Here is a 12,946-nt window from a genome sequence, read left to right as displayed (position 1 = left end):
TATTTTAGCAACCTATCCTGACATTTGATTTTCAATAACTTCCTTATAAGATACAAACAATGAAAAATGGAACAATGAACAACTTGAAAATGTAGGGTATCTAGCAAAACAAAAATGTTTTAGTTAAAAACAACCCCCCTGCTTCCCCCACCAGAAAAAAAGCCTACTTACTTGGTATTTTCCATCAGTTTTAGAGACTATTTTTTAGTAAACGTAGCTTTATAAAATATACAGAAATTCTCCAAAACTTCAATGGAAGCAGGACTGAGCTCTAGATCAGGAACCTAACTTAACTGCATTTTTTAGAATTAAACTAAAGGAGAAACAATAATCGATCAAAACATTGGTGTCAGATGAGTTAACACTAAGGAAACAGGACACCACAATGTCCACTGTAATCAGTACCACAGCTAGCTCCCCGCTAAAAATATTTTCGAATCACTACTTTATTCTACTGCAGCTGAGAGAAAGCAAAGCATCACATACTCTTATCTATTTGCACATATTACACTTCGTATATAAAAAGATTATCTAAAGATAGATTTGATTTAAATGTCTAGGCACCAAGAATAAAAATATTTTACATTATGTTAAATACATATTTAAGCACATGCAATATACCACATAGTATTTATTTCTGCTGAATCACCTGCTTATGTTATGTATTGAAATGAAATGTTTATTAACTATGTTGTGGAACACTTTTTCTATAACAGTGTGCACTACTGGGGGGGGAGAGGTTTGTACATATATAGCATTTATGTATACAAACATTACAAAACTCCCGCCTCCCCTCTTCTAGTGGCAGATTCCATTATAAACACATTATAAATTTGTGATTCATTACTGAACATAATGAAAAAAGCGATTCAGCCTAAACAAATATTATAGACTCTCAGGGGGGACAAAATATACCACTCCAATAATTGTCAAATAAAAGGTATTACTCCACCCATCTTGTTTCTGAGTATTCTGGGACTTGCATGGATACAACAACAATATATACAATCCTCAATAATCAGACATACATCTTAAATAACTAAAACTGTTACCAAAGGAGAATTAGTTTAAAGTTAACACAATCTCCACATTTGCCTGGGTGTAACAGCTCACACAATGCTCTCCATTATGTATTTCATTAAATTATGTGCTTACATATTACATCACTACCATTTAGGTTTCTCAGTGTTGTTTTATGCAGACAACCAGAAGTGTCCATTTAGAGCAGTGGTTCTCAAACTTTTTGGCCCATGGCCCACCTGCCTCAATATAAACCTTTCTGCAGATCACGAGTTGCTAATGAAAGCTTGACATTAATTATATAATTATGTCTGAGACATTTTGCTAGTGCTGCAGTTAAGGAGAATGGTTTAATTTAATCAGTAAGAAAGGACATATTAATTTAAATTAAACAGACTAGGGGGTGGTGTCCCCTACTCACTATGCTCGCCAACCTGGGTGAACTAGAGTGCCTAGTTTTAAAGGAGGATATATATATATATATATATATATATATATATATATATATATATATATATATATATATATATATATATAAAAAATAGGCATCCCGGAAACTTGGTGGAATGAGGACAAATCAATGGGACACAGTCATACTAGGGTAAAAAATATATCAGAAGGACAGAAGAGATCGTGCTGATGGGGGAGTTGCACTATATGTGAAAGAAAATGTAGAATCAAATAAAGTAAAAATCTTAATTTAGCCAAAACATTCCATAGAATCTCTATGGATGGTAATTCCATGCTCCAATAAGAATATAGCAGTAGGGATATATTATCAACCACCTGATCAGGACAGTGATAGTGACTATGAAATGCTAAGGGGGATTAGAGAGGCTATCAAATTTAAAAAACTCAATAATAGCGGGGGATTTCAAATATCTCCATATTGACTGGGTACACGTCACCTCAGGACAGGATGCAGAGATAAAATATCTTGATACCTTAAATGACTGCTTCTTGGAGCAGCTTGTTCTGGAACCCACAAGGGGAGAGGCTATTCTTGATTTAGTCCTAAGTGGAGTGCAGGATCTGGTTTAAGAGGTAAATATAACTGGATCGCTAGGAAATAGTGACCATAATGTAATAAAATTTAACATCCCTGTAGTGAGAAAAACACCTCAGCAGCCCAACACTGTAGCATTTAATTTCAGAAAGGGCAACTACACAAAAATGAGAAAGTTAGTTAAACTGAAACTAAAAGGTACAGTGACAAAAGTAAAATCTCTGCAAGCTGCATGGAAACTTCTCAAAGACACCATAATAGAGGCCCAACATATATATATATATATATATATATATATATATATATATATATATACACACACCCAAATTAAAAAACACAGTAAGAGAACCAAAAAAGTGCCACTGTGGCTTAACCAGGTAAAAGAAGCAGTAACAGATAAAAAGATATCTTTTAAAAAGTGGAAGTCAAATACTAGTGAGGAAAATAGAAAGGACCATAAATGTTGCCAAATTAAGTATAAAAATATAATAATAAAAGCCAAAAAGCAGTTTGAAGAACAGCTAGCCAAAAACTCAAAAAGTAATAGCAAAATGTTTTTTAAGTACATCAGAAGCAGGAAGCCAGCTAAATAACCAGTGGGGTCCTTGGACGATCAAGATGCTAAAGGAGAACTCAAAGATGATAAAGTCATAGGGGAGAAGCCAAATGAATTCTTTGCTTCAGTCTTCATGGCTGAGGATATTGGAGCGATTCGCAAACCTGAGCCATTCTTTTTAGGTGACAAATCTGAGGAATTGTCCCAGACTGAGGTGTCATTAGAGGTGGTTTTGGAACAAAGTGATAAACTTAACAGTAACAAGTCATTGGGACCAGATGGCAATCACCCAAGAGTTCTGAAAAAACCCAAATGGGAAATTGCGGAACTATTAACTGTGTTTTGTATCCTATCCTTTCAATCGGCTCTAATGATTGGAAGGTAGCTAACATGACGCCAATATTTAAAAAGGGCTTTAAAGATGATTCTGGCAATTAATGTCAGTACCGGGCAAATTAGTTGAAATTATGGTAAAGAATAAAATTGTCAGACACGTGGATTAATATAATTTGTTGGGGGAAGTCAACATGGTTTCTGTAAAGGGAAATCATGCCTTACTAATTTGCTAGAGTTCTTTGAGGGTGTCAACAAATATGTGGACAAGGAGGATCAAGTGGATACAGTATACTTAGGTTTCCAGAAAGCCTTTGACAAGGTCCTTCACCAAAGGCTCTTAGGTGAAATAAGTTGTCATGGGATAAGAGGAAAGGTCCTTTTGTGGACTGATAATTGATTAAAAGACATGAAACAATGGGTAGGAATAAATGGGAAGTTTTCCGAGTGGAGAGAGGTAACTAGTGGAGTCCCACAAGGGTCTGTCCCGGGACCCATTCTATTCAACTTACTTATAAATGATCTAGACAAAGGGGTAAACAATGAGGTGGAAAATTTGCAGATGATACCAAACTGCTCAAAATAGTTAAGACCAAAGCAGACTGAATAGCTTCAAAACAATCTCACCAAACTAAGGTCTCATCTAGACTACACGGAAGATTCGAAAGATTCTTTCAATCTCACTTTCGAAATCAGAGCTTTCAAAAGTGAAAGTAATCAAGACGCATTTTTTTAGCAACCCCTCTTTTTTCGAAAAGCCACTTTTCCTCAAACAATGAGGTTTACACGGCTTTTTGAAAAAGGGGGGGTTGCCGAAAAAACATGTCTTGATTACTTTTGCTTTCAAAAGTGAGATCAGAAGAAGATATGCAAGTTCCCGTAGAATTTGCATATCCTCTTTTGAATCTTCCGCATAGTCTAGGTGAGCCCTAAGTGATTGGGCAACAAAATGGCAAATTACATTTATCAACATTAAATTTCAAGTTCATTGTGGATAGTTCTCTGAAAACATCTACTCAAGTGTGTAGCGGCAGTCAAAAAAGCAAATAGAATGTTAGGAGTCATTAAAAAAGGGATAGAGACTAAGACAGAAAAGATCTTATTGCCTCTATATAAAACCATGGTACACCCACATCTTGAATACTGCATACAGATGTGGTCGCCTTATCTCCAAAAAGATATATTGGCATTGGAAAATGTTCGTAAAAGGGCAAGAAAAAATGATTAGGGATTTGAAACGGGTCCCATGTGAAGAGAGATTAAAAAGACTTGGACTTTTCAGTTTAGAAAAGAGGAGACTAAAGGGGGAGATGATAGAGGTCTATAAATCATGACTGGTATGGAAAAAGTGAATAAGCAAAAGTTATTTACTTATTCCCACAATAAAAGAACTAAGGGTCACCAAATGAAATTAATAGGCAGCAGGTTTAAAACAAACAAAAGGAAGTTTTACTTCACTCAGTGCATAGTCAACCTGTGGAACTCTTTGCTAGAGGATGCCGTGAAGGCTAGAAGTTTAACAGGGTTCAAAAAAGAGCTAGATAGATTCATGGAGGTTAGGTCCAATCAATGGCTATTAGCCAGGATGGGTAGAAATGGTGTCCCTAGCCTGTTTCTCTGGAGGTGGGTGACAGGGGAGGGATCATGTGAGGATTACCTGTTATAATCCCTCCTTCTGGGGCATCTGGTATTGGCCACTGTTGGCAGACAGGATACTGGGCTAGATAGACCTTTGGTCTGACCTAGTATGGCCGTTCTTTGCAGTTGCTGCACAGACATAAGGTTGTGTTGCCAGCGGTGGCTTCCCACTCAGATGGCATGTGGTGAGGGGGAGGGAATAAGGTGAAGAAAGCCCAGACCTTCCCTGCCAGACCAGCTCAGGGGAAGGGAGGAGAAAGGATCAGTCATCGGCCCACAAGAGGGAACAAGCAGCTGCCAAATCTTTGTGTGTGCCCCTCCCTCCCACTGCAACCTTCCTAGGGAGGAAGTGTCCCCTCTACATTCAGTAAGGAGCTGTCCCCCTCTCCTGGAGGACAGCAATGCGTAGACACACTGCCTAGAGAAGTGGTTCAGAACCACGGCAGCCTGGCCCCAACGGTCCCAGTGGGGCTAGGAGGGACTCCCAAGGCATTGCTCCACCGGTTACCATGGAAACATTGCGTGTACTCCCCATGGGCCCGAGCGGCCAGACGGAGATAACATGCAGGAAAGACAGGGAGCCAGGGCAATACTCTGGGCTGCTATGGCTCAAGGAAGAAGCCCAGCCCAGAGCAATAAGTAAATGGTTCATTCCACCCCTTCCTCACCTCCCACTCTGGCATTTGCAAGGCCTGGCCACCACCGTGATACACTTCCTGAGTCCGCTGTCATCCTGGGTGTCACTTCTACCTCCTGTGCCCCACACCCATCCCGCTCGGTCTCACCGGGCTGGGTGGGGGCAGAGGGCGATGCTGTGCTGTGAGCTGTAGTTGGTAACAAAGGGCTGTTGGTGAGGGTGGACTGTTGTTGGGAGACACCACGCATGCCCCAGGTCAGCAGGGAGTGAGCAGCCAGGCCCCAGCCCACAGGATGGCAGTTAGAGCAATGCTATTTTGGGGTGTCCTTCCCATGAACCACCTGTAAGGCGGCCATGGACCATTAGTGGTCCGTGGACTGCACTTTGAGAGCCACTGGCCTAGTGGCCACGCCTGGAACATGAAGCAGCATGGGGTGCAAAGGCAGGTAAGTGACTCCACTTCCCCTCATGCCCGCACCCTGCACTCCCACTTTCTCTCATACAATCCCACATCCCCAGCCCACTTCTGCGCCCTCCTCCCCAGCCAGACACCCTACCCCCACACAGATCCTGCACCTCCATCCGTATTCCACTCACTGGCAACTCTGTCCCACACTCTCAATCCCTCATTTTTGTCCCCACTCCAGAGTCTAACAGGGTCCACAAAATCCACTGAATCTGGAATCCCAGAAAAGTTAATCTGGCCTATGGGAAGCCCTGAATCTCAGTCCTCCCTGTCCCTTCCCCTCACCCTGTGGGGCTGGAGTGCCAGAGTGAGGTGTCTCAGTTGGGGGCCACATCAGTGAGGGTTGGGGGTTTTTGGAGGAGTTTTTTTGCTTCTCACTTGTGTGGTCCCCTACTGATTTTTCTGTGGGTCAGTGACCCCTGACCTAAAAAAGGTTCCCTAGCCCTGCCATAAATAAAGAAAACATTGAAACCTTTTATGTTGGACATAAATTAACATTTTACTTTATTTAAAATGAAATTTGATAAACTAATATGAGAAAGTTAAAATGCATCATCTGTTTAATTATTTAAATTAAACCATTGTCCCTAGCTGAGCACTAACAAAGTAGCTCAGGCATAATTCTGTAATTAACAGTGATAACACGTGGTGGTCCACAGAAAGGTTTGCATTGAGCCAGGTGGTCCACAGGCCAAGAAGTTTGAGAACCACTTCTCTAGGCAGTGTGTCTACGCATTGCTGTTCCCGCAGCCAGGGATGGGGGAGAAGCAGTACATGGAGCCATTTCTGGCTCCACTTCTTCCCCATGAGCCGGATCTGGTGGGTAGACTCAGGGCTTTCCCTGCTCTAACCACATGGGGCGGTGCAAGGCCTGCTGCAGGGAGAGGGAGGAAAGGGGGGGGGCTGAGCTCAAGCCGCAGACCACCTGAAATGTGGCCACAGACCTGATTTTGCATCTCTGGCTCTCTTCTGCATGGTTGTTTTTTTTTTAATTTAAAGGAAGAGTTATTCACTGCAAAGAAACAGAGATTAGAGCATAAAGCCACCACAAATACTCGGTTATCGGTGCCTAGGAACAATGACCAAACTCCTTCTGGGTTGAAGAGAACCAAAGAGATCTAGTGATATGCAAAGTGTCTCCTCCCCTTAAAGATTTTGAAACTACACAATACTGCACAGGCAGCCAAATTCTGTCAAACTTCTGTTCAGCTTTAAGGACATAACAGCACAAGCAATAGCTCAAGTTCTTGTTCATTTCAGTCATATATCTGGTACAAGGTAACAATTGTTATTGTTACTTGTTCAGGGATGACAATGTGTTTGGTACAGTGCAACAGTTAAAGGTAAGCGGCAGAAGAAGGATGGTCTTGTAATTAAGACTCTGGCCAGGAAATCAAAAAAGCTGATTCTACTATCCAGCTCTGCTACTAAACTCCATTATGACCATGAGCAAGTTACTTTATTTCCCATCTGTAAGTTAGGGACAATATTTCCTTACTTTACAGAGACGAACAGGTAAAGTGTGAGAGAACAAGTTCCCCAGGTTAGAACTTTCTTACTATGTGTAGGTGTAGTCTGAAGCAAAACGAAGCCAGAGAATTTTCTGATGCTGTGAATGACACATGAGCAATACGTACTGTAGCTGAGCTGTGTCGGTCCAAGGATATTAGAGAGACAAGGTGGGTACGGTAATATATTTTATTGTACTAACTTCTGCCAATGAGAGAGAAGCTTTTGAGCCACAAAAAGCTCTTCAAATCTGTGAAAGGTACTCCCAGCATCACAGAAAAATGCGAAGTATACATTATATAGCATAAGTAACTAGTACATATTTTATGGAACCAGTAACAGACCATTAACACATCTGCAGTCTTAGGACCCAAGTGCTTAGTAAGTTAGTTTGTTGAATTTAAGCTGCTAGGCTCATCTCTTGAAATGGGGGGAGGTGAGCAAGCTATACTTGATGGAGATCCCATCCTAAAGGAAATCTTTCCTGAATCCCCACTTCTGACCTTCAAAAAACCTGCCAATCTCTCCAAGCTCATCATCAGAAGACAGCTCCCAGCAGACCAGGAAACTCCAAGTAAAAGCATCACCAGACACTGTCAGAACAACAGATGGAAAGCCTACAAACATTTCCTCACTGCAATGATGATCAACTATGATCAACTAAATGCCTGCCACAGAAGTCACAAGGATCCATCCTGGAAAGCCATGACTTCCGTGACCAATTCACAGCCTTAGTAATAGCTCATTGCTCTTACCATATATCTCAGATTGTTCTGGGGTTGGAAGCAAGAGAGGAGAAAAGTCGTAAAAAACTCCATTTTGCTATGATACTAGAAGTGCTTTCCCAGATGTGAAGAAGAGCTCTTTGTAGCTATAAAGCTTGTCTCCCTCACCAACAGAAATTGGTCCAATAAACAAGGTTACCTCACCCATCTTGTCACAGTGAGGAATAAGAAGTCTGACCATACATGTGTGGCTATAGTGCACGATGTGGCAGCAGAGGACCTAAGAAAACTTCTGATGTGACTTCATTTTTATTGCATTTGTTCTTTAAATAAAGATTTTCTATTCCTTTAACCAGATAGGAGAGCAGCATAAATTTTTGGTAGCATAAACCATAACAGATTTACTGGTGTGCAAACCACTTACACCTCTCTACCACTTCCTCTAGTGCAGGGGTTCCCAAACTTTTTGACATGGGAACCAGTATATCCATTCACGAGCATTAGGAGGACCGGTAACGGTCATTTGCATATTTGCGTATTCATTACGCAAATTACGAATATGCAAATACGGTGTTTTTGATCCTCCCAAAATCCCCAGAGCCAGCTTTAGCAAAGCTTTTGATACAGCCACCCACAATATTCTTACCAGCAAGTTAAGGGTATGTGGATTGGAAAAATGGACTGTAATCCAATAAAACCATGCACCACCACATCATGTATTGAAAAGGGGCTCATTTATTTTTAGAAAGCTGACACCATCTTTGGAATTTTTTATCCATATTCTCATTCCGGATGGTGAATGCACCAGGTTCTCTCCATTCTGACACACTGTAGTGCCTTTAAATCTCAGTCAGCAGTGGGGATATTTAAAAGGCACTGCTTTTAAATTTTTATTTAGGATCTGCGTGCGCCCTGAACTGTCCTGCTCACTGCTGGCCGATTCTTCTCCAGCCTGCCCGGCTGTGTCCGCCAGCCAATTCTCTCCCGATCTCTCCTGGCAAGCCTTCCTGCCCCCGCGAGCTGGTTTCCCTCCCTCCCCCATAATCTCCCCTGGCCCAGCCCCACTGCTCCCACCCCCTGGCCAGCCCTGCTGCTGCCGGACGGTTCCCCCTCACCTGTGATCTCCCCTGGCCAGCCCCACTGCTCCCGCCCACCCCCCCCCAGCCAGCCCTGCTTCTGCCAGTCGGTTCTCTCCCCCCTCCCCCAGCCAGCCCTGCTTCTGCCAGTCGGTTCCCCCCCCCCCCCCCCCGCCAGCCCTGCTTCCGCCAGCCAGCCCAGCGGTCTTCTCCCCCAGCCAGCCTCACTGCCCCCGCGAGCCGGTTCCCACCCCCGCAATCTCCCCTGGCCAGCCCCACTGCTCCCACCGACCCCAGACAGCCCTGCTTCTGCCAGCCAGTTTCCCCCCCACACCCCACGATCTCCCCTGGCCAGCCCCACTCCCTTCTCCCCCCCCCCCGGCCAGCCCTGCCCCGCAATCTCCCCCAGCCAGCTTCACTGCCCCCGCCAGCTGGTTCCCACCCCCGCGATCTCCCCTGGCCAGCCCTGCTTCCGCCGGCCGGTTCCCCTCCCTATCTCTCCCGGGCACCTCTACTGCGCCGACCCTGCTTCCCTGTGGCCCTTATCTAACCCTTCCTCCCCCCTCCACAGCCAGCAATAAGAGCTCCCCTGGTAACCCTCACTATGCCTCTGCTGGGAGCCTGAAACATACAGCTGCATCCGCCCAGCCCAGCTGAGGGCTTGGGAAACCCAGTGCTGAACAGGCAGTCCGGGAGCCCAGAACACCCTGGCAGCCACGCCGAGGCCCGGTATTTTTTTCCCGCGGCCCGGTACCAGGCCGCGGCCCATAGTTTGGGAAACGCTGCTCTAGACTTTCCTTTATTAGGGATTCATATGGACAGGGATCAACAAATCAGTGAATCTACTCGCCCGTGGTGAGTAGATTTCAGCTGGTCACCCGTTAACCGGTGGCGCGCGCATGCGCAATGCGGGTCTGGAACATGTACAGTGCGGGGCTGGCAAGTAGATTTCACTGCAGTTTGTCAAGCCCTGCATATGAAGAAATAAGGAGTCCACACAACACTCTCGAGAATGGTTTCCAACTCACCACACAAGCAGAACAGAACAGTTCACTTGCATTTCTTACCGCCCTATAATACCCACACAGGGTGCCTTCAGGCAACAAATCCTGAGGCAATGACTCACGGCTGTATTACAGGAAACAAAAGCTGTCTTCACCAGATCTAAATTGTCTCCATTCTATAAAAAAACATTTTCATTAAACAGCCTGTTTCATTTTGCTTACAATCGGATAACAGAACACGCTTCAGCACTGTATTCTTTATGGGCTACATTTATCTATAAAATGTCTAGTTGTTGGCTTTTTTAAAGTTCACTATAACCAAGTCTATAATAAACCTTCTTAACAAAAAAATCTTAGAGTATCTATTACATTATTACTGTTAAAACCAATTAAGACATTGATGAAAGGAAGTTTAGATAACCAACCTAATGAACTGAACAAAAAGTTACCAATCCTCAAATATCCCTAGTTTGAATTATTTTGTAAAGCCTACAAGGCATGAAAAGACGGTCTTTATCACTATGGCTATGATTCAGCAAAACGCTAAGCATGTACTTAACTGTAAACTTGTATTTCAATGGAATTTAAGAACGTGCTGAAGTGCTTTGCTATATCGTAACCTACATGTCCAAGAATGCTGCCTGGAGAGACTGACATTAAACGCCTCCAACTGGGATTTCAGAACAATATACAATTCATCAAAAATGTCAACTGCAGGCCTCTTTGCTAACCACATGAATGGTTAAATTCTAAAATGACACAGATTAGCAGTGATGTAGTTAGCATGTTCACTGCCCTATACTGCCAAGAGCTCAGTTACCCAATAAATGCAGACATCTTAGATAATACAGCCAATAGTTATTCAAACTCAACAGGTAAATATCAAATGACTATGGTCTACACCAGTGGTTCCCAAACTTTTCGGCATCACGCCCCCTTTTTGATTTTTGAGAAACCCTCAGGCCCTCATCCCAAAAAAAATAGCAAAACTTGAGGGGGAAAAAAAGGAACTGACCAGGGCCAAAAAACAAAAATAGCAGTAAAACTTGGAGTGGGATTGATGGGGTGGTGGTGTGTGTGTGTGTTTGTGTGGCTGGCTGGCTCACCTTGCACCCTCCCCCCCCCCCGGCTGAAATTTCTTCACACACACCCCAGGGGGGTACGCCCCTCAGTTTAGGAACCCATGGTCTACACATTCCACTGCTTTCTGAAAATGCTTTCAGTTTCCAAAGGTTTGTAACTAGTATACATTTCATATTCCTTCTTGGGGAAATGGGTGATTCGAATTTAACTACAGGTCAAACCTCTATAATCCAGAAATGTAGCCGTGTTAGTCTGGGGTAGCTGAAGCAAAATGCAGGACAATGTAGCACTTTAAAGACTAACAAGATGGTTTATTAGATGATGAGCTTTCTTCTGGCCCACGAAAGCTCATCATCTAATAAACCATCTTGTTAGTCTTTAAAGTGCTACATTGTCCTGCATTTTGCTTCCTCTATAATCCAGGACACTCTGATACAGCAGCATGCATGGTGTGGAATTATCATGGATATTGCTGGACCAGAGAGCCTATGATGGCCAGGTTCAAGGACTGGGCTGGTGGTGGGGAATGTGGGGCTAGCTAGGGCTGGCAGCACAGAGTACAGCCCTGCCGAGGAGCATAGCCCTGGTGACAGTGGAGCCAGCAGGGTGGGGGGGACGATGACACAGTTCTGCCAGGTGGGAGGCAATGGGGCCCGATGGCTGGGAGCACAGCCCAAGCCAGCGAGGGCGGGCAGCACAGCAGGGAGCATAGCCCTGTTTTGATCAAAGGCAGCAGGATCGGTGCCCAGGAGCACAGCCCAGACTGCAGACTGGAAGTGCAGCCAGGGTTGGCGGCGAGAGCGCAGTCCCAGCCAGGGTTAGCGCGCTGGGAAGCGTAGCCCCAGCCCAGGTGGGAAGTGCCAAGGGGGGGCCTGCAGTGGGGAGCAGGGCTAACAGCTTGGTGGAGAGCCTTAACCTCCCCTGGTTTGGCAAACTCTGCTGTTCAGGACCACTCAGGTGCCAGACTAGGGAGGTCCCACTTTGTTATACCACTGAGTGAAAGTTAGCAGTAACTTCAATATTAGTTAGCAGTAACTTCAACACTGTTGAGACGACATTGTGAAAAAGTTCCAGCAAGATGCCTCCTCCCTACTAGATCAACTTGAGTAGATCTACTTGGACCCAGCAAATGGCTAAATTGAGGATAACGGAAAAACTTATCCACAGCAAAAGCAGAACTAGCTCTAATAGATTGAATCCAAATCAGCAGATAAATTAAGAGTCATAGTGAAAATTAAGAATATAAGATTAAACGTTCATCTAGCCCAGTATCCTGTTTTCTGACAGTTACCAACTTCAGGTGCATCAGAGGAAATGAACAGGTAATGATCAAGTGATTCAACCGCTGTTGCCCATTCCCAGCTTCTGACAAAAAAAAGAGGGCAGGAGCACCATTCCTGCCCGTTCTGATTAGTAGCCATTGATGGACCTAACCTCCATGAACTTATCTAGCTCTTTTTTGAACCCTGTTAAATCCTGGTCTTCTCAATATCCTCTGGCAAGGAGTTCCACAGGTATGTGATGTAAAGAAGTACTTCCTTTTGTTTGTTTTAAACTTGCTACCTATTAATTTCATTTGGTGACCCCTAATTCTTGTGTTTTGAGAACATGGAAATAACTTTTCCTAATTTACTTTTTCCATACCATTCATTATTTTATAGACCTCTATCATATCCCACAGTCTCCTCTTTTCTAAGCTGAAAAATTGCAGTCTTATTAATCTCTCTTCATATGGCAGCTGTTCAAAACCCATAATCATTTTTGTTGCCCTTTTCTGAACTTTTTCCAATGCCAAGAAATCTTTTTTGAGTTGAGGCAACCACATCTGCATGAAACGTTGTATTTTATTAGTGGAAATACAGCTGAAATGCCTTCCCTGTGATGAGTCTTCCC

The 12,946-nt window shown here is 43.7% G+C and overlaps 1 protein-coding gene across 10 annotated transcripts in view; it reads right to left on the bottom strand.

The window, feature by feature from the left end:
* The window catches only part of PTK2 (protein tyrosine kinase 2), a 327,060-nt gene that overhangs the window by 233,747 nt on the left and 80,367 nt on the right, over positions 1-12,946 (bottom strand). The gene's annotated exons all lie outside the window — the stretch shown is intronic.

Source organism: Pelodiscus sinensis, chromosome 2 (assembly GCF_052426305.1).
Source record: "Pelodiscus sinensis isolate ZL-2025 chromosome 2, ASM5242630v1, whole genome shotgun sequence".
Lineage (NCBI taxonomy): Eukaryota > Metazoa > Chordata > Testudines > Trionychidae > Pelodiscus > Pelodiscus sinensis.
This window is presented reverse-complemented; position numbering and strand designations above follow the sequence as displayed.